Source organism: Dermacentor variabilis, chromosome 8, assembly GCF_050947875.1.
Source record: "Dermacentor variabilis isolate Ectoservices chromosome 8, ASM5094787v1, whole genome shotgun sequence".
Lineage (NCBI taxonomy): Eukaryota > Metazoa > Arthropoda > Arachnida > Ixodida > Ixodidae > Dermacentor > Dermacentor variabilis.
In genome coordinates, this window is record NC_134575.1 from 134,317,460 (window position 1) to 134,336,817 (window position 19,358).

The 19,358-nt window shown below is 43.5% G+C and overlaps 1 protein-coding gene across 2 annotated transcripts in view; it reads right to left on the reverse strand.

Annotated features, from left to right (window-relative positions):
• The window catches only part of LOC142591290 (uncharacterized), a 145,703-nt gene that overhangs the window by 53,932 nt on the left and 72,413 nt on the right, over positions 1-19,358 (reverse strand). The window contains exons 3-4 of one of the 2 annotated variants that reach the window (XR_012830440.1): positions 13,479-13,665; positions 11,819-11,910 (exon numbers count right to left, since the gene is read on the reverse strand). The exons of the other annotated variant lie outside the window; for it this stretch is intronic. The gene's annotated coding sequence lies outside the window, so the exon portion shown is untranslated. The remainder of the gene's footprint in view (positions 1-11,818; positions 11,911-13,478; positions 13,666-19,358) is intronic. 2 annotated transcript variants of the gene reach the window in all.

The window sequence follows — 19,358 nt, forward strand, 5'->3', positions numbered from 1 at the left end:
AACAAGAACGGGTGCGTCCCGGACGAGTGGAAAGCGGCCTCGGTTGTGCTTATCCCGAAACCGGGTAAGCCGCTAAACCTTGACAACCTAAGGCCGATATCGCTAACCTCTGGCGTAGGCAAGGTAGCGGAGCATGCGATCCTCCACAGGATATCGGATTACATAGAAAACAACGAACTGTTCCCGCACAACATGGTTGGCTTCAGGCCCGGCCTTTCCACACAGGATGTAATGCTCCTCCTTAAGAAGCACATTTTAAGTAACAGCACTAGGGATGTTAGGGGCATCTTAGCCCTTAACCTGACCAAGGCTTTTGACACCGTATCTCATCGATTTGTCCTGCAGGCCACGGCCAGCCTAGGTCTGGGAGCCAAGTTTCAGGCTTTTGTTAGATCATTCCTCATGAACAGAACAGCCACCATCAGGATTGCACACCTCAAGTCAGATGAGTTCGCACTAGGAGCCAGAGGCACTCCCCAAGGAGCAGTCATCTCCCCCTTACTGTTCAACATAGTCATGAAGGGCTTATCGGAAAGGCTCAGATCCCTTCCTGATATAAGCCCGTCGCTTTATCGCTATACGCGGACAATATCACGATTTGTTGCCCGGGAGGATCACTCGCAGATCACGCGCTACAATCAGCCCTAGACGCAACGGAGTCCTACCTGGAAGACACAGGCCTCCAACTATCCCCAAAGAAGTCTGTATTGTTACTGTAGAGGCCGGCCAGGCAAGGTGTTAGGGGGCTCACCCCCCTTAACCAACGTCCCGTATCCCTCTTTGCAAGAAACGGGCAGCCCATTCCTCAAGTCGAATCTATCCCAATCCTAGGATTACTGATTGACGCGCGTGTATGTAACTCCAAAACGTTCACTCGCATCACGGTCAAAACCGAGAGCATGCTAAGACTCGTTGCTAGAGTATCCGGACAAAAGAAGTGACTAGGTGAAGGCAACCTCCTCAGGATCCATCACGCTTTCCTAATGAGCCAGATCAACTATGTAGCCTCCGCCCTTAACTGGACCAACACCGAAAAGAATAAGCTTAACATTCTCATGCGCAAGAGCATCAAAAAGGTACTGGGGTTACCAGTAACCACTTGCTCGGACAGGTTAAGCAAACTCGGTATGCACAACGATATTGATGAAATGATGGGAGCGCAGGTCACCGCTCAGGTAGTCTGGCTCTCATGAACCAGGGCAGGGAGACGCCTCCTAGACGAGGCCCGCATGGTACCAAGAATTCTCAATGAACGGAAAATCACCTTAACCAGGGAGGCACGGGCAACCTTTGTGGTCAGCCCACTCCCTCGGAATATGCACCCGCAATACAATGTAGGGAGGCGAAAAGTCCGAGCACGGGCGATTTTACAGAAGGCCAGCGAGAATCAACATTCGACTCTCTTTGTCGACGCGGCTCAGTACGGCAACTCTAGCACGTTCGCGTTGGCATTCATTGACGGCAAAGGGGAATTACGCTCCTCGGCCTCGGTTAGGTTACCTACGAGCGGAGTCGCGGAATAGGTCGCCATAGCCCTGGCCATGACCGACCCCTCGCGCACCAACGTTTTCACCGACTCACGAGCGGCCATCAAAGCTTTCGAATCGGGTAACCTAGCCCAAGATGCTGCCTCCATTCTCACTTCATCTCACTTCATCTCTTGGTTTCCCGCCCAAATGGGTGCTGACGTTCATCAGAACCTACCTAACCTCAACGAGCTTGCCCATGACCGTGCGCGAGATCTAACGCGCCGCGGTGGCATGGAGGCCTTATGGGGACGGGATGAAATCTAGCAGAACGATCCGCTGCTTACTTTTCACGAAATAACATCTGACTATCGGATTAGTAGAAGGGCCTAACCTCTTGCTCACCCAAGGTTAGACAGGTCTCAGTCAGTTTCACTTAGAATGCTCCAGACGGGCTCATTCCCCTCGCTGGGCTTTCTCAGCCGTATCTACACAGAGGTCGATTCAAACTATTTGGACTGTAATGAGATTTATTGTTCCTTAGCGCACATGCTCTGGCAATGCCCCGCGTTACCTAACGGCCCTCTATCCAGCGAAGCCGACTGGGAAGTGGCACTCCGGAGTCCATCGCTCTAGACACAACTAGAGGCTATCCAGAGGGCCCAAGAAAGTGCGGAACATCATGGTATTCCTGCCCAGACTCACGGTAATCCGCAGGTCCCCGATAGGGGCCCCCGCTGAAGCTCCTAAGGGTCAAATAAAGTTCATTGTCTGTCAGTCAGTCAGTCAGTCAGTCCGTCCCTCTGTCTGTCTGTCTGTCTGTCTGTCTGTCTGTCTGTCTGTCTGTCTGTCTGTTGCAGAAAGTCTGGAAACTGTTCATGATAGTGCAGCTATTATAGACAAACAAGGCCACATACAGATACGCAATAATGCAATGGAAGCCAATGAAACCTTTCAGGCATACATAAAATCACAAGAAAGTGAAACATAAGTTGGAACCTAGTGCGCATGCTTTATGTGAGGCCAAATTATAGAAGAAAAAAGAATAAAAGAGAGAAATCAAGTGTATTTTAGCTGTCGCAGTTTGTCATGAACGATTGAACCTTTGTACAGTTTACTACGTCTGCAGACAGAGAATCCGAATCAGTGACGGTGCGTGAAGAAAAATTTTTAAAAGCTTGTGTCTTGCAGGAAGACTCCCTCCATTTTTTTTGGATGCTCCGACCACGTTGGTCGGCGATGAAGTGATTCTACGTACGCGTTCCTAATCATGCGCAGCTTATTTTCGTACAGTAAGAACATCAATTTCAATCGATCTTGCAATTTTCTTGTCTGCAATGTATCCAAGTCATTGTTTTTTAAATATACTGGGAGATAAAAAGGGACATTAACGATTATAAACAAACCGTGCTGTTTTTCTTTGAATCATTTCAAGTTTCTCAATATTTTCTTGGCTGTGGGGATCCCACACCACCAATGAATACTCTAGGATTGGACAGAAAAGTTTTGTACGCAATCAACTTCAATTTTGCGGTAGATCTACGCAAGAAGCTTCTTAGGAATCCTAGTTTCTTCATAGCTCTTTTCAAAATGGGCAACATGATCATTCCACTTAAAATCTGCGCTGAGTACAACACCTAAGTATTTATAGGCAATAACAAGCGACAGTTTATGGCCATTAATTGAGCATTCATACCGTGAAGGGAGTCGTTTACGTGCTAGTCTGAGCCGCCGTTATCTTTTCGTCAAGCTTCATTTGACAGGTTCCAAACCATGAAGATATTTTTGCTAAAGCTGTGTTTAAAAGAGCCTTGTAACATCATCATCATCATCATCAGCCTGGTTACGCCCACTGCAGGGCAAAGGCCTCTCCCATACTTCTCCAACAACCCCGGTCATGTACTAATTGTGGCCATGCCGTCCCTGCAAACTTCTTAATCTCATCCGCCCACCTAACTTTCTGCCGCCCCCTGCTACGCTTCCCTTCCCTTGGGATCCAGTCCGTAACCCTTAATGACCATCAGTTATCTTCCCTCCTCATTACATGTCCTGCCCATGCCCATTTCTTTTTCTTGATTTCAACTAAGATGTCATTACCTCACGTTTGTTCCCTCCCCCAATCTGCTCTTTTCTTATCCCTTAACGTTGCACCTATCATTCTTCTTTCCATAGCTCGTTGTGTCGTCCTCAATTTGAGTAGAACCCTTTTCGTAAGCCTCCAGGTTTCTGCCCCGTAGGTGAGTACTGGTAAGACACAGCTATTATATACTTTTCTCTTGAGGGATAACGGCAACCTGCTGTTCATGATTTGAGAATGCCTGCCAAACGCACCCCAGCCCATTCTTATTCTTCTGGTTATTTCAGTCTCATGATCCGGATCCGTGGTCACTACCTGCCCTAAGTAGATGTATTCCCTTACCACTTCCAGTGCTTCGCTACCTATCGTAAACTGCTGTTATCTCCCGAGACTGTTAAGCATTACTTTAGTTTACTGCATATTAATTTTTAGACCCACTCTTCCGCTTTGCCTCTCCAGGTCAGTGAGCATGCATTGCAATTGGTCTCCTGAGTTACTAAGCAAGGCAATATCATCAGCGAATCGCAAGTTACTAAGGTATTCTCCATTAACTTTTATCCCCAATTCTTCCCAATCCAGGTCTCTGAATACCTCCTGTAAACACGCTGTGAATAGCATTGGAGATATCGTAGCTCCCTGCCTGACGCCGTTCTTTATTGGGATTTTGTTGCTTGCTTTATGGAGGACTACGGTGGCTGTGGAGCCGCTATAGATATCTTCCAGTATTTTTACATATGGCTCATCTACACCCTGATTCCGTAATGCCTCCATGACTGCTGAGGTTTCGACTGAATCAAACGCTTTCTCGTAATCAATGAAAGCTATATATAAGGGTTGGTTATATTCTGCACATTTCTCTATCACTTGATTGATAGTGTGAATATGGTCTATTGTTGAGTAGCCTTTACGGAATCCTGCCTGGTCCTTTGGTTGACAGAAGTCTAAGGTGTTCCTGATTCTATTTGCAATTACCTTAGTAAATACTTTGTAGGCAACGGACAGTAAGCTGATCGGTCTATAATTTTTCAAGTCTTTGGCGTCCCCTTTCTTATGGATTAGGATTAGGTTAGCGTTTTTCCAAGATTCCGGTGCTCTCGCGGTCATGAGGCATGGCGTAAACAGGGTGGCCAGTTTCTCTAGAACAATCTGTCCACCATCCTTCAACAAATCTGCTGTTACCTGATCCTCCCCAGCTGCCTTCCCCCTTTGCATATCTCCTAAGGCTTTCTTTACTTCTTCCGGCGTTACCTTCGGGATTTCGAATTCCTCTAGACTATTTTCTCTTCCATTATCGTCGTGGGAGCCACTGGTACTGTATAAATCTCTATAGAACTCCTCAGCCACTTGAACTATCTCATCCATATTGGTAATTATATTGCCGGCTTTGTCTCTTAACGCATACATCTGATTCTTGCCAATTCCTAGTTTCTTCTTCACTGTTTTTAGGCTTCCTCCGCTCCTGAGAGCATGTTCAATTCTATCCATATTATACTTCCTTATGTCAGCTGTTTTACGCTTGTTGATTAACTTCGAAAGTTCTGCCAGTTCTATTTCAGCTGTAGGCTTAGATGCTTTCATACATTGGCGTTTCTTGATCAGATCTTTCGTCTCCTGCGATAGTTTGCTGATATCCTGCCTAGCGGAGTTACCACCGACTTCCATTGCACGCTCCTTAATGATGCCCACAAGATTATCGTTCATTGCTTCAACACTAAGGTCCTCTTCCTGAGTTAAAGCTGAATACCTGTTCTGTAGCTTGATCTGGAATTCCTCTATTTTCCCTCTTACCGCTAACTCATTGATCGGCTTCTTATGTACCCGTTTCTTCCGTTCCCTCCTCAGGTCTAGGCTAATTCGAGTTCTTACCATCCTGTGGTCACTGCAGCGCACCTTGCCGAGCACGTCCACATCTTGTATGATGCCAGGGTTAGCGCAGAGTATGAAGTCTATTTCATTTCTAGTCTCGCCGTTCGGGCTCCTCCACGTCCACTTTCGGCTATCCCGCTTGCGGAAGAAGGTATTCATTATCCTCATATTATTCTGTTCTGCAAACTCTGCTAATAACTCTCCCCTGCTATTCCTAGTGCCTATGCCATATTCCCCCAGTGCCTTGTCTCCAGCCTGCTTCTTGCCTACCTTGGCATTAAAGTCGCCCATTAGTATAGTGTATTTAGTTTTCACTCTACCCACCGCCGATTCCACGTCTTCATAGAAGCTTTCGACTTCCTGGTCATCATGACTGGATGTAGGGGCGTAGACCTGTACAATCTTCATTTTGTACCTCTTATTAAGTATATGGGCTACGTATTTCTATATAAAGAATGACTCATCTCAAAATAGCCTTGTGGTACCCGGAATATCATATGTGATGTCGTCAATAACAATTAAGAAAAATAGTCACCCAAGCACTGAACCTTGAGGAATTCCGTACTTCGCCGGTTGTGAATTGGAACATAAGTTATGAATAGAAAATGCTTGATTTCAGTAAGAAATGTGGGCCTCAATCCATCAAATTAAAGTATAATATTTAAGTATATGTTTAAGTTTTGCAAGAAGTTTCCAATGCCATACGCAGTCAAATGCTTTTTCTAAGTCTAGAAATTATATGTCAATTTTGTCTTGTTTATCTAGAATAGATGCAATATCAAGACCAGTTTCCAGACGTTCTGTAACAGTACAGAATTGTTTACGGATGCCGTGCTACCGATCGTTGATTAAATTGTGTTCCTAGAGAAAAATTGAAAGGTGCTTGAATATGATGTCTTCTAAAATTTTGGCGCATGAGCACAATAGGGAAATGGATCTATAGAAAGAAATAAGGGAAGAGTTAGATCTTCTCGGTATAGGAATAATTTTTGCAAACTTTGAATAGCTTGGAAGGTCGCCCTGTGACAATGATTTCATTACAAAATAGTGCACATGAACTTCGAGCACGATTTAGCATACCTCAAAAGAAAGGCGTAAGGCAAGGCATCAATACCAGACGGCTATTTAGATCAATATTAAGGAGCAGTGACAAAATTCCTTCGTTAGATATCGAGATGTCCCTTATTTGTGGAACATCCTTAGATGTTCTTGCACATGGTTTTCTACCATCAGTGGTAAACACTGAGCAGAAGCACGTAATAAATAATTCTGCAATTGATTCTTTGTTAACAACAATAGCCCCATTTGTAGACATATTAAGGAAGCACTTGTTTTTAGAGGAAAAATACTGCCCGAATTTCGCCGGGGACGAAGGTAAGAAGTTTTTCAAAATAACGTTATCATAGGAATCTTTCGCTTTTTGGATAGTGTCTTTCAATTATGTGTGCACAACACAGGGCTCATGCATGTTAGTAAAGGATGGGTTATAGCGATGCTGTTTTCATATCTTCTTCGCCTTTCGTCTGAAGCGAATAACTGATTCAGTCACTGGCGGCCTTACATTTCTTAATACTTTTAGCTTTGTCGGTATGTAACCATGAACGCACCTCAATACAAGGTTCTTGAACAAACATCAAAGACCGTAAACAGAACAATCGTTAGATTGAGAATGCATGATACATCGAGGAAAATATAGGTAATGTGTCTAACATTTCTACGTCATTGGCGCAGGAGAATACGGAGAGCGTGCATTTTGCCCTCTCGCATGTACATAATTCGTTAAGCTTAGCGCTCAAATACAGCAATTTATGATCCTATACTCCGTCTGACACAGATGTCTGACACTCGACGTAACATGCTTTTGCTAGCAACAAGGATATCCAGGGTTGAAACACTGGTATTCTGGATGCGGGTGGGTTGCTTGACTAGTTGGGTTATATCGTGAAAAAGTACGTATCAACTAAGCGTTTAGCTGCATCTGATAACGGTACAGGAAAATTTGTGTCCCATGTAACTGAAGGAGCATTGAAATCACCGCGTAATTTCATATTGCTAGAGTAACCGCGGGCGAAATGAAGAAATCATTAGTCTTATCATAGAGTGTTTCATCTGTGTCTGGGGGTCGGTAAAATCCACCGACTATAAACTGAAGATCACCTGAGTCTGCCTTCAGGATAACACATTCTAGACCAGGTATATCGGGCAATCTTTGAACTCGTAAAGTTTATTTAAAAATTATTGCTACCACGCCACCTCGGGAACTTCTATTCTTGCGGTACATTGGGTAACTGTGAGGCGTGATCCCATCGTCACCAATGTCGTTGTGCAGCCATGTTTCAGTATTTATATATTGATGAGGTTGATATGTTAACACGACACCGACTAAATCGTGACCTTTTGCTAGAATGCTTAGAGCGTTAAGATTTTGCACCGAAAAGGCCTGTTAAAATTCTTTTCGTTTTATTTATTATGGATTTGTCTGGTATCTGGCGTGCGGATAGATACCATTTCTTGCTGAACTTCATGTAGTGTTGCTAATCGATTGTCAATCGTAATTTTATCAAGTACAAACTTTACTTTTGTGCCCGATTTCCTAATATCAGAGGTGCTGTTCTAAAGTAGCTGCCTCACATGCCTAGTCGTTGCGGAAACATCCTCTCAGATATAGATTCCTGTCCCTTTGAATATGTAGCAACTTTTCAAGACGTTAACTTTTTGCCTGTGATTGAAGAACTTCCCTATCACTGGTCGCCTTTTGCCGTGCTGCATTATCCCCAGACTATGATTAACTTCAGCTGAGCTTACGCTCAAATCTAAAGTATGCTTAAGCACGCTGTCTACAACTCTATTCATGAGGTCTTCAGAGGCGTCATCAATCTTTTCTGGCATGCCGAACACAGCAGGGTTGTTACACCTACTCCGATCCTCTAAACCAACGAGCTTACTTTCGAAGTTATGATCGGTCTTTTCGAGACTAATATTTTTATCGCCGAACTTCAAGAGATTTAGTTTTAACTCGATGTTATCAAGCCTTTTTTTTTTTTGAGATTGTGCTGACCTTCAGTCAACTGCGTCAGCAATTCCGAAGTGGAGGGTTCAATTCCGAAGTCGAGTGGACAGAAACACTTGTTGAATGGTACATATAACGGAATACAGACTACGTTTAACAGTGTCGCAAGAGAACAGCAGTTTACGATAGGTAGCGAAGCACTGGAAGTGGTAAGGTAATACCTCTACTTAGGGCACGTAGTGACCGCGGATTCGGATCATGAGACCGAAATAATCAGAACAATAAGAATCGGCTGGAGTGCGTTTGGCAGGCATTCTCCAATCATGAACTGCAGGTTGCCATTATGCCTCAAGAGAAAAGTGTATAACAGCTGTGGCTTACTAGTACCCGCCTACGGGGCAGAAAGCTGGAGGATTACGAGAAGGGTTCTACATAAATTGAGGACGACGCAACAAGCTATGAAATGAAGAATGATGGGTGTAACGTAAAGGGATAAGAAAAGAGCAGATTGGGTGATGGAACAAGCGCGGGTTAATGACATTTTAGTTTAAATCAAGAAAAAAATAGGCATGGGCAGGACATGTAATGAGGAGGGAAGATAACTGATAGTCGTGAAGGGCTGCCGCCTGGATTCCAAGAGAAATGAAGCGTAGCAGGGGGCGGCAGAAAGTTAGGTGGGCGAATGATATAAGCAGTTTGGAGGGACAACATGGCCACAATTAGCACATGACAGGGAAAGATGGAGAAGTATGGGAGAGGCCTTTGCCCTGCAGTGGGCGTTACCAGGCTGCTGCTGCTGCTGATGATGACATCGTGGGCAGATCAGCTGGACAAAATAAGGATTACTAGCTTTAACAGATGATCTTTTGTTACTAAGGTGCACGTAAAAAAATGAAGCGGTTTGAACATGGTGCTACAGGAGGACCAGCCGACGTGCCGATTGATAGAATCCAAGAATCGCAGCCGTCTTTTATCCACTTGTGGTGACGTTGATGGCGTCGTCGGTGAAAGGCAACGCATGAGCGGAGGCACCAGTAAAGTTATGTGTTGCGGTGACAAAATAGGCCGCATTTTGGTGTACGCTGGCTTGTGCTGTCGCGCCAGACAGGAAAAGTGTGCACGTGAAAATGAAGCGGCTTGAACATGGCGCCACAGTAGGGCCAGCGGATGTGTCAATTTTGTCATCCAGTGCCTTAAATATACCAATTACTTCATTTTTTTAAGGCTTTGTAGCAGGGTACTCCCAGGGCCATCCTTGCGGCTTTTCAAAGTTGAATGTTTCTTTTTCCTCTTCAGTTGTCGTGACCGGCATACAGGGCAGCTTACATTGTACATGATGTTACAAGTGCTTCTATTATTTTTCTCATAGCATGCTCTTTCATTACTCATTTTTTTCTTGTTCTACTAATCATGTCAGTGATTGATTTACTTGCGTGCATTATGTTTCAATCGATTGGTTGGCTATGCCGTCTTCTTGGACTGTGAAACATCGTACATTGATGACCTGTTTTTGTGGCTATGGCGGTCATTGTCAGCATTTAATTGAATGGGATTTTTCCGGTTCTCCTTCGTTTTTTCGTCTTCCAAGTCGAACCATTGTATATTCAGTTTTTCTGGGAAAAGGTTAGAAACCGATGCGCCTAACATGTTTTATTACTAGGTCGATGTCTTGTGACATTATTGATGCTTGTTGTCCTTTGGTGCCTTGTGAAAACTATATTGTTATGTTGTCAGCGAACGTATAGATTCCAATTTAAATATTGTAGGCAAGATTTCTCGGCCAGTATTCCACTGCCCAATTTAAGAGCGCAGAGGTAATGTGTAACGTCGGAAAACAAGACGAAAAAAGGGAAAAATTGACTTGGGCTGTCGTCGATATTGATTTATACAGTCCTCTCGGTGAAAAATCCTCTGATATTCTTATGCATCTTGGCTTCCGGGCTTATGCCGTTTAGGTTTTCGAGCTACCATTGATGGGTAACATTATCAAACGCTCTGTGAATATTGAGCCCTATGATTATTCTAGTTGAGGAAGTACGCTGTACGCTGAAGAATTTTTTGGTGGATTCTGAGCCCGCACTATTGCGTGCGAACATACTTTCGGATTCCAACCAATATTCAGTGTTGTCCATTTGTGTGCCACAAGTGCAACTCGAGCCGTGTTATGGCAATTTTTTCTGCCAGTTTGCCTACAAAAAGATGCGACAGAGGTCGCCCGGCAGTTTCCGACATTGTTCTGTCTATTACTTGGCTTCTGGCTTGAGTGTGGGAGTGATTGTTGCTATGTTCCATTGTTATGGAAGCATCCTCGTTCTCATGCTTCTTTCCTGAATTTTATAAGGGTTTCCTGCAAGGTATTTTTCGGGGAGGTCCATAAGCGTAGTGTAGGTTATTCCATCATTATAAGACTCTGGTGCTGGACCTGTGGGTAAGCTAAGTGCCCCTCAAACTTAACACGCTTAATATTGGTGTCAATGTTACGAAATGAACAGAAAGTTTTTACACAATCGCACACAATATAATGAACGTAATTCCCATTCTTGTCCAATGGCGTCAGGGGTTCCTCAGGGTTCAGTGCTCGGGTGCCTTCGTTTCCTCATTAATATCAACGATTTCCTCACATCCGTTTTCTCTCACATAAAATTATTTGCTAATGACTGTGTACTTTACAGCGAAATTACTAGATTATATGATGCCAGCATATTGCAACCTGATCTCAATGACATTTCTCGTTGGTGCGACACTTGGCAAGTGAAACTGAACGCTAACAATGGCAAATAAATGAGAATATCGTGGTCTGCTATCAATTGCAATTTTATTTCTGATAATATTAATGGTTCGCTTCTAACTACGGTGATTCCTACAACTACTTAGGTACTTAGGCGTTCACTTCACTGTTGATCTTTCGTGGGAAGTGCATGTCGAATATTTTATTACCAACGCCAATCGCATGCTTAGTTTCCTTCGCAGGAACTTTTCCAAAGACCCTTTATCCTTAAAATTGCTACTATACAAAGCTCTGGTCCAAACCAAGGTAGAATATTCACCGCCTGTCTCGGATCCCCTAGCTAGATCACTAATTGCGCCCTTAGAATCACATCAAGATCATTCTGTACGATTCATTCTCTCTAACTATTAGTGCCATTCCAGTGTTTCACAGATTAAAAAAAACCTTAAATCTTTCTGACCTTTGTGCACAATGCGGCCAAGCCCAATTATGTGTATTTCACAAAATTCCGCACTTCAAAGAAAACTTGAAACAACCTCTGTTCACCACCCCGGATTACGTATCATCGCACATTAACCATAATCTCAAAGCTGGGTAGCCGAATCTCCGTACTAAACGTTCTTACGAATCATTTGTTCCAAAAAACAACATTGACTGGAACACTTGCCTACCTTCGTCGTTTCCAATAGTCACAAAAGACCAGTTTTGAGGACCACCTTATTCTTCAAGGTGACCTTCAACGCATTAGCGACAGGTCCAAAACCTGAAAAATGACACCTAATTCATCTAAATGCAAATAATGACTTTCACACGCAAACAAATTAAATAAAGTTTTTTTTAATTACATAAATACGGATCCAGTATTGAAAACTTCACTGTACAGATATCTAGGCTTTAATCTTGCACCAGATCTTTCCTGGGCCTCTCATATTACAATCATAAGCGCTAAATCTATCAAAATCAAAACACGAGGATACATTCATTGTAACCTACGTAATTCCCGTCTAACAACACAGATTAGCCCTCCAGACTTTCGTCCGTCCACAGGTCGAGTTTGTATTTCCGATGCGGCCTCCTCAAAATGAAAATTTTATCTGCATCTTAGGAGCAATCCAAAACCGAGCTAGTCGATTCATTTCGCGCAATTATAATAGGCATTCAAGCATAACTCGAATCAAACTTGACCTTTCACTACCTGCGCTAAGCAGTCTTGTAAAATCTCACTGCTGTCCTTGCTCTGTAGATGTGTTCATCAAATGAAGTCATCGTTTTTGCTGCTGGAACGTACAAGCTGCATGTCACGACAACTGAGTAACGAGTTGCAATCATATCTATCGCTACACAGACGCATTTATTCTATCGACTTAGCCACGAGCCATTTGCTTGTGTAATTCTCTTCCTGAGGCCACCCTCACGGAACGCATAGAGATAAATTTTGGCAACTACTGAACATACTGTTACTGTCCAAAATCTATGTCGTAGTTTAGCCATGCTCTGTGTCGCTATGTAACATCATGCAGATTTCTTCCCGTTTTTTCCGTCTTCCATTCTTTAAACTATCATTTTTTTATTCTGTGCGCAAGCGAGGTGCGTAAAAAAATTTATGCGATGTTTTGTACGCTCCCTCGAAATGTAATTTTTGTTTATCTGATCATTGTTAGTATTGTTCTTTTTTTCGACGTTTCTGGCTGTAAACTACATTTTTATACAATGTTTTTATGTGCGTTAGCAATATGCGTGATAAAATTTACTCGATCTTTGTTTGCTACCGCGCCTCTGCATTTGCAGCTGTTTGTTGCAGCGATTACTTCCACACTCTTAAATGTTTCACACCTTTATGGGTGTAATGCGGGTGTACTTATCTTTTCACCCTTGTAAACACCCTTGAAACACCTCTTTAACGGAAAAGGGTGTTCAATAAGAAAACACCATTGGAACACCCCAGTCTTTCTAATTTACATCCTAATTATAAGGGAGTAAGTGAACAAGCTTACAGTGTATCATAAATGAACATCGGCAGTTACTTCGTTGATAATAGCTATACATGAAGCGCGCGCTACCTGCGCTTGAATCAGGTAGCTGGAATGATTAGATCGGGGCGTCTAGGCAGCAGCGCACTGACTCCGAACAGTGGTCAAAAATGAAGTTCCCCACGAATGTTGATATCGAAGGGATGACACTAACGCGCCGACTTTGCATAGCCAGATATCTGCAAAAGGCTTCGTATGATCAATGGCAAAATATTTACAATGCTATCACTGAGTACTTCAAGGTGTGCAACCAGTTAGACTACGAATGGTTAGGAGTGAGGGCAATCGGTAAATAGCTCACCAACTTACGGTTTGTAGATGACATTGGCATGCTCAGCAATGCTGCACACTGTTTGCAACAAACGTTTGAGGACCTAGCGAAGAAAGCGTAGGAGTCTTATTGAAAGTCATTATGCAGAAGAGAAAAGTGATGTTCCACAGCCTGGCGAGAGAACGAAATGTCATGGTCGGCAGACAGCCTCTAGGACCTGCGTAGAAATACGTTTATTGAGGTTAATTACTCTCAGGGGCCTCTGATCAAAAAAATTTACAAAAATAAAATATTAGTTGGAGAGCTTACGGCAGGCATTACTAAATCATCACCATGGAGCTTACTGATCATCATTCCTTTCTACCGTTACCAACGTATGGGGCCAAAACTAGGAAGTTACCAGAGAAGCTTGGGTAGAAGTTGAGGACCGCGAAACGAGCGATGGAATGAAAAATATAAGGCATGATAATTATAGACTGTAAGACAGCGATGTGGATTAGAAAGCGAACGGGGATAGCTGATACTCTGGTTGACATCAAAAGGGAGAAGACTTGCTGGGCAGATATTGCAATGCATAAGGGAGATAACTGCTGGTGTAATAGAGTTGCAGAATGGGTGCTAAGGAAAGGGAAGCACAGTCGAGGACGGCAGAGAACAAGGTGGACGTGATGGAAGTAGGAAAGTTGAAGACACGTGGAATCGGTTAGCACAAGACAGGGGTATTGGAGATCGCTGGAGAAGCTTTCGTCCTGCGATGGACATCAATATAGGCTGATGATGATGATGATGTCACGACATCCATGCCAGCTTCGCGGCATGTCAATCAGGTTATGTCATGCATGCGCGTCATGCACGTTCTGATAGCTCGATTTGCGTCGATTGCGGGGGGGGGGGGGGGCGAGTAGCGGCGTAGACAAGGGGGACATGCCGGGCACTTATAACACTCACTAACAGTAAATTTTTTGCTACTATGGCAAAGGCTGCGCTTCTTTTCCCTCCACGGTCAATTAAGTCACCCCCCCCCCCATCACACGAAAAATTTTCTGGCTATGCCACTGTGGGGAAGGGCGTGTAAGATTTCCCTAGACCCCTCCGCTTAACTTGTCAACGGAAACGGAGGAGGGGAGGGGAGCTGCCACCAGGCCGCAAACCTTAGGCAGCCAAATTACAGGCTGCATTTCCTTTTGGACGTTAATACTGCTCTAATGTCATTACACAGTAGGATTCATGGTGATTGGAGGGCATGCGACAATAAAAAAAATCATATACAGCCATCAGCAAGTCTTAGCTTCAGCAGATCTTTGGGAGCTGGGCAAGACGCTCATAAAAAGAAAAGCTTCTGACTCCTCTTACTTGCAGTGTCAACTCTGGGTCACCGCCGAATGAACATTTCCGGCAAACAAAATCACACAGGAACTCCTTTGGGATTTGTCTGAGTATGCGTAAACATTGTGACTCTTCCTCATCTACACGCAGTCGATGTCTTTATCATTGTTATGAAACTTGATCCGACGTGTGTAAGCGACAGCGCTGCGGCGACACGAGCTGCTGTGGTCAGCGGTGCCAACTGAATGGCGCAAGCAAAGTACTGCAGGTGGTGGGTGGGGCCAGGTGCACTAGGGACGTTCCGTTCATTTTGGGCCGTTATCGCTCTTTAGCCCTTCTCATCCACGTCGAACCATTATCAACTGTTCGCCATAGTGCATAGTGCGCATAGTGCGGCATGAGCTGATAGCTTCGTGAGCGCTGTGTTCTCGCTGCTTCGGTCGCCTTGAAGCGAGAACTAGCACGAAGGTGAATTCACTCACTGCTGCGGGTTCTATATTGAAGGATATGGTGCGGTAGGGACTGACGGACGGATGGTTTTTCTTGTTGCGTAAGTATAGAAATGCTTACGTTATAAAAGAAACGTTAACAACGACAAGAACGGCGTATCCTTACGCGTTGTCCCATGGCCTCCGAGATTTGCATGCGAAGTTGGCACACACGAATCTAGGCGACCATAATTGACCGCTCAATCGCATAGAAAGACAAATAATAATGCCAAGTGACACAGTAAAAAATGTAAACAAAGAACTGATCTGAACCATAGTGTTTGGGGAAAAGAAACAAAAAAATTAGACAACCGCAATACACGCCACTAAAGCCACCGCCTCCGTCATAACGTCGGAACCAACAGTTGGCAACGTTGGTTCACCGCTACACCGCTGCTTCGTCTCCGCAACGATAGCCGCTATCTTCTCGCGCCTAACCGTATGTATGGCTTTGTTCTTTGGAAGTCCGCGCACGCAGCTCATCGGTGGATGCACGGCGTCGCAATGCGGCCTGCGTCATTTTCTCGTGTTCGCATAATCGGTGTGAGACATGCCGCATATGAAATGTTTGATACAAGTGCCTGCCGTCCAAGTGAAGCGGCCGTACGGGGTTCGGAAGCGTCGACGGGTTTTCGGCATGCGGATTTCAGTACGTGCAAATGCGTTTCGCCCTCCTATTGAGCTCCGGAGCGTAGCGTTCAATATTTCATGTGAAAGATGCAGTGCCCGTCATCATGGTGTGAATTTCGAGCGGCCAACGAGAACTGCGGCACTTAGCGCACACCGCGGCTGCTAAGTCAGCGTGGAAATCGTTTTACGTTACCGTAATATGTTGCTGTCAGTCCAACCGGCGGCTTGTGGACAGGTAGCCCATTGACTTTTGCTTGTCGCAGCGACAGATATGTAAATGGAAGCGGTAATAATTTTCGAGAGCAGACAGTTGTTTCGCACGATTTTTAGTCGTGTTCATGCCATTATGAAGGCTAGAAAAATGTCTTGATCGTGCTTAGTTCTAACTCCAAGAGGCGTAACGTTGGCGCTCTATGTGTTTGTTTTCCTTGCCGCGAGTACCACTTTCATGGTTTTGTTGCCTGAGAGTGGTACCTGCTACATGCCGCCTGGGGAAAATACAATGAAAGCAATTTCCTCACTTCATACGTATGCAATGTGACGTAACAAAATTTCCTGCGTTTTATTCGGAGCGTAAATATCCAGTATAGTTTAGTAGGAAACTCAAATTCTATCTTAGCTTAGTAGGCGTGAGACAAGTGAAACTCGCAATCATTTTTGAATTGTTCGCCCAAACCCGCAGATGCGTCATTAGGTATTTGACAGTAGCTTCGCTACGTGAGTTGTTTTATACTCAAATATTGCCCGGTTAAGTATCCAGTTAATTTATGCCGACGGTCGTTCATCTTAACATTAAGTGATTACTATCCCCGAGTAACGGACGACACCAAACTTGTTGTGAGGTGTAGCAAACGCGGGAAATTCAAAGTGGCGTTGCTGCAAGTCCCTGTTTTTACGTTTCTTGCATTCAAAGCCAACAGACACAATATCACTGATTTATTTTCATTTCTGCTGTACTTGATTAATCCAACGTGACAACTGTATTCACTCTTTAATGTTCTCTATTTATTGTGTATTCAGCTTGGCTGTCAGAAAATGCTTGAATTTTTTTCAGTATCCAAGTGACGGAATATTTCACTGACGGCCGTGTGTAAACCACACAAGATGACAAAACTGATAGCAAAATGATGACATGTTTCTTTTATAGAGTTCGGACTCGACTTTTGGTGAGGACGTCGATCCACCTTGGGCCTGGTGACAGCACACTGGACATGGCCAAAGTTCAGCCTGTCACTTGAGTGCCCCCGAATGGACCATCAACATCGGAAAATGAAGCAGAGCCAGGTAGGGGAAATTTTCACTTTGGAAAAGGATACTTACAGCCGGCTTTTCTTAAAGAACTAAATAACATATTTACAAAACAATTTTTTCTCTTTGTGCAGCATACATAGAATTCTTTTTTGCTTGTTATACAGATCTTCAGAAAGCAGTTCTTCTGAACCCTTTTTACATGCACAAATTAACAAAGAGTGCATTTTCTGAAGAAATTGATGTGCTGAAATGTGCATTCGGCACACACACAGATGCGAAATAACCAACAATATTAAGGCGGTAAAAAGAAACAGGTTTGAAAGTTGTTCTAACATCCTGACGCGCCTTGGCATACGGAACTAAATATAAAAGCAACAGAGGTGCATGCAGAGAAGTGTTTGTAAATGTTTGCAAGAGATGGAGATTGTCTAAGAAATTGTTTTTATTTACTCGGAGCTTGTTGTTGCCATGGAAGTGCAGTAAAAGCTCAACATGATGTCCTGATCCTAGTAAAGCACCTTTAAATTTTAAAATTAAATGAAGGGCTTTTACATTCCAAAGTCACAACCTGAAGTTTTGGGAACCTGGCCTTCTTTAATGTACACCTAAATCTAAGTGCATAAGCGTTATTGCATTTTACCCCCATTGGAGGGCAGCTGCCATGACCTAGACTGAAGCTGTGACCAGCATGACTGAGCAGCATGGCATCATAGTAACTGGACTACAACACCAGATCAGAATGAGAAATATTGCTTAGAACTACCAAATTCTTGGCTCGCAAGCACTTTGCACTAAATCAAAGGAGTATCGAGTACTGACAGCGACCGTTTATTTACCAATGTCTTTTTAGGCTGTAGACTCCATTATTAGGGTGCGAAACTTCAATTAGTCAAAACCAGCCTAAATTACAGAAGCAGCTCAAAACACGCACCATGTATAGCAGGGTTTGGACATGAAAATGGAGTCAATTCATGTCGCCGAAAATGGAGGTGGCAGTCGCACTATTTCATGCATTTTGCCTAAAACATAGTCATTAATAATTAATCAATTTCTAAAATATTCTTCACAAGAAGTGTTTTTTTTTCTAACATGAAAGAAGGAGCCAAATGGTGTTCAGGTGCACGAGTGGTTAGTTGCACAGCACTTCTTGCAGGTATTCACAGGCTTCTTTCATGCTTGAAAAAAAAAAATTGGTATTGCACCTATTGAGCAGTAGAAAGCTATATTGGGAATTTTTCAGGATGCTCTACAATTTTCGCACTGACACTTTTACTTTCAATATAATATTTTAGCAGTTAATCGTTGATAACTAATTACCTAATTAAGAAAAATGCAAAAATTGGTTTTACTTATTGAAAACGATGGCAAACGACAATTACCTTGGTTCTGTCCAGCTACGTGACACTTGTACATATTTAAAGCTTGCACAAGTCACAAAGACCACCTGGTACTTACAAGACATATATAGAAGCGGCTAAGTTGTGTGAACCAGCCACGTGTAGCGAATCATGAGAAAGCGATGTTTCTTTGACTTAAGGGCATGATGAGATTTACATGCTCGACACCTTGTATCAGTGGGCTCTAGGCCTGTTCGTAGTTTAGCTGCTACATAAACAATATTTCTCCACATGTAGGCTCATATGAATCTTTAAAGTATATTGCCTCGTGTTTCCAAAATAAGCTATCCTCGCGCTTCCTTCATTATGCCTGAATCTGTTGCTGTACTAAATTTTTAGCATGCCACTGCACAAATTTTCATCTAGTTTTCCTATTTCCTCGTTGTTTGGCGGCTTTATTTTTGAACAAGTTGTTTTCCTTAAGCCCTGTTGCACACAGCAGCACACAGCGTTGCTGTCTAGAGTGGGAACTTCTTTTAAGATTTACATTAATACATCTTGCCTGGGCAATATAAGGCTTGCTACGTAACACGGCCCTACAATAATGTTTTATATTGCATTCTAGCATCATGCAAAAGCTGTTTACTTACGAGATGAGAATATGTATAAGTGCATGAAGTAACAGAACTTGAAGAAGCCAGCAGATAATGAGGCCAAGGAAAGCATACAGGAACATGTTTTAAGTTTTTCATATGAAGTATAGAAATGATAAATTCAAGGGAAATGAAAGTGGATGAAAAGACATCCACCTGTGGGTGGGGAACGGACCCATAACGTTCACATTACGCATGTGATATACTAACCACTGTGGTACTGCG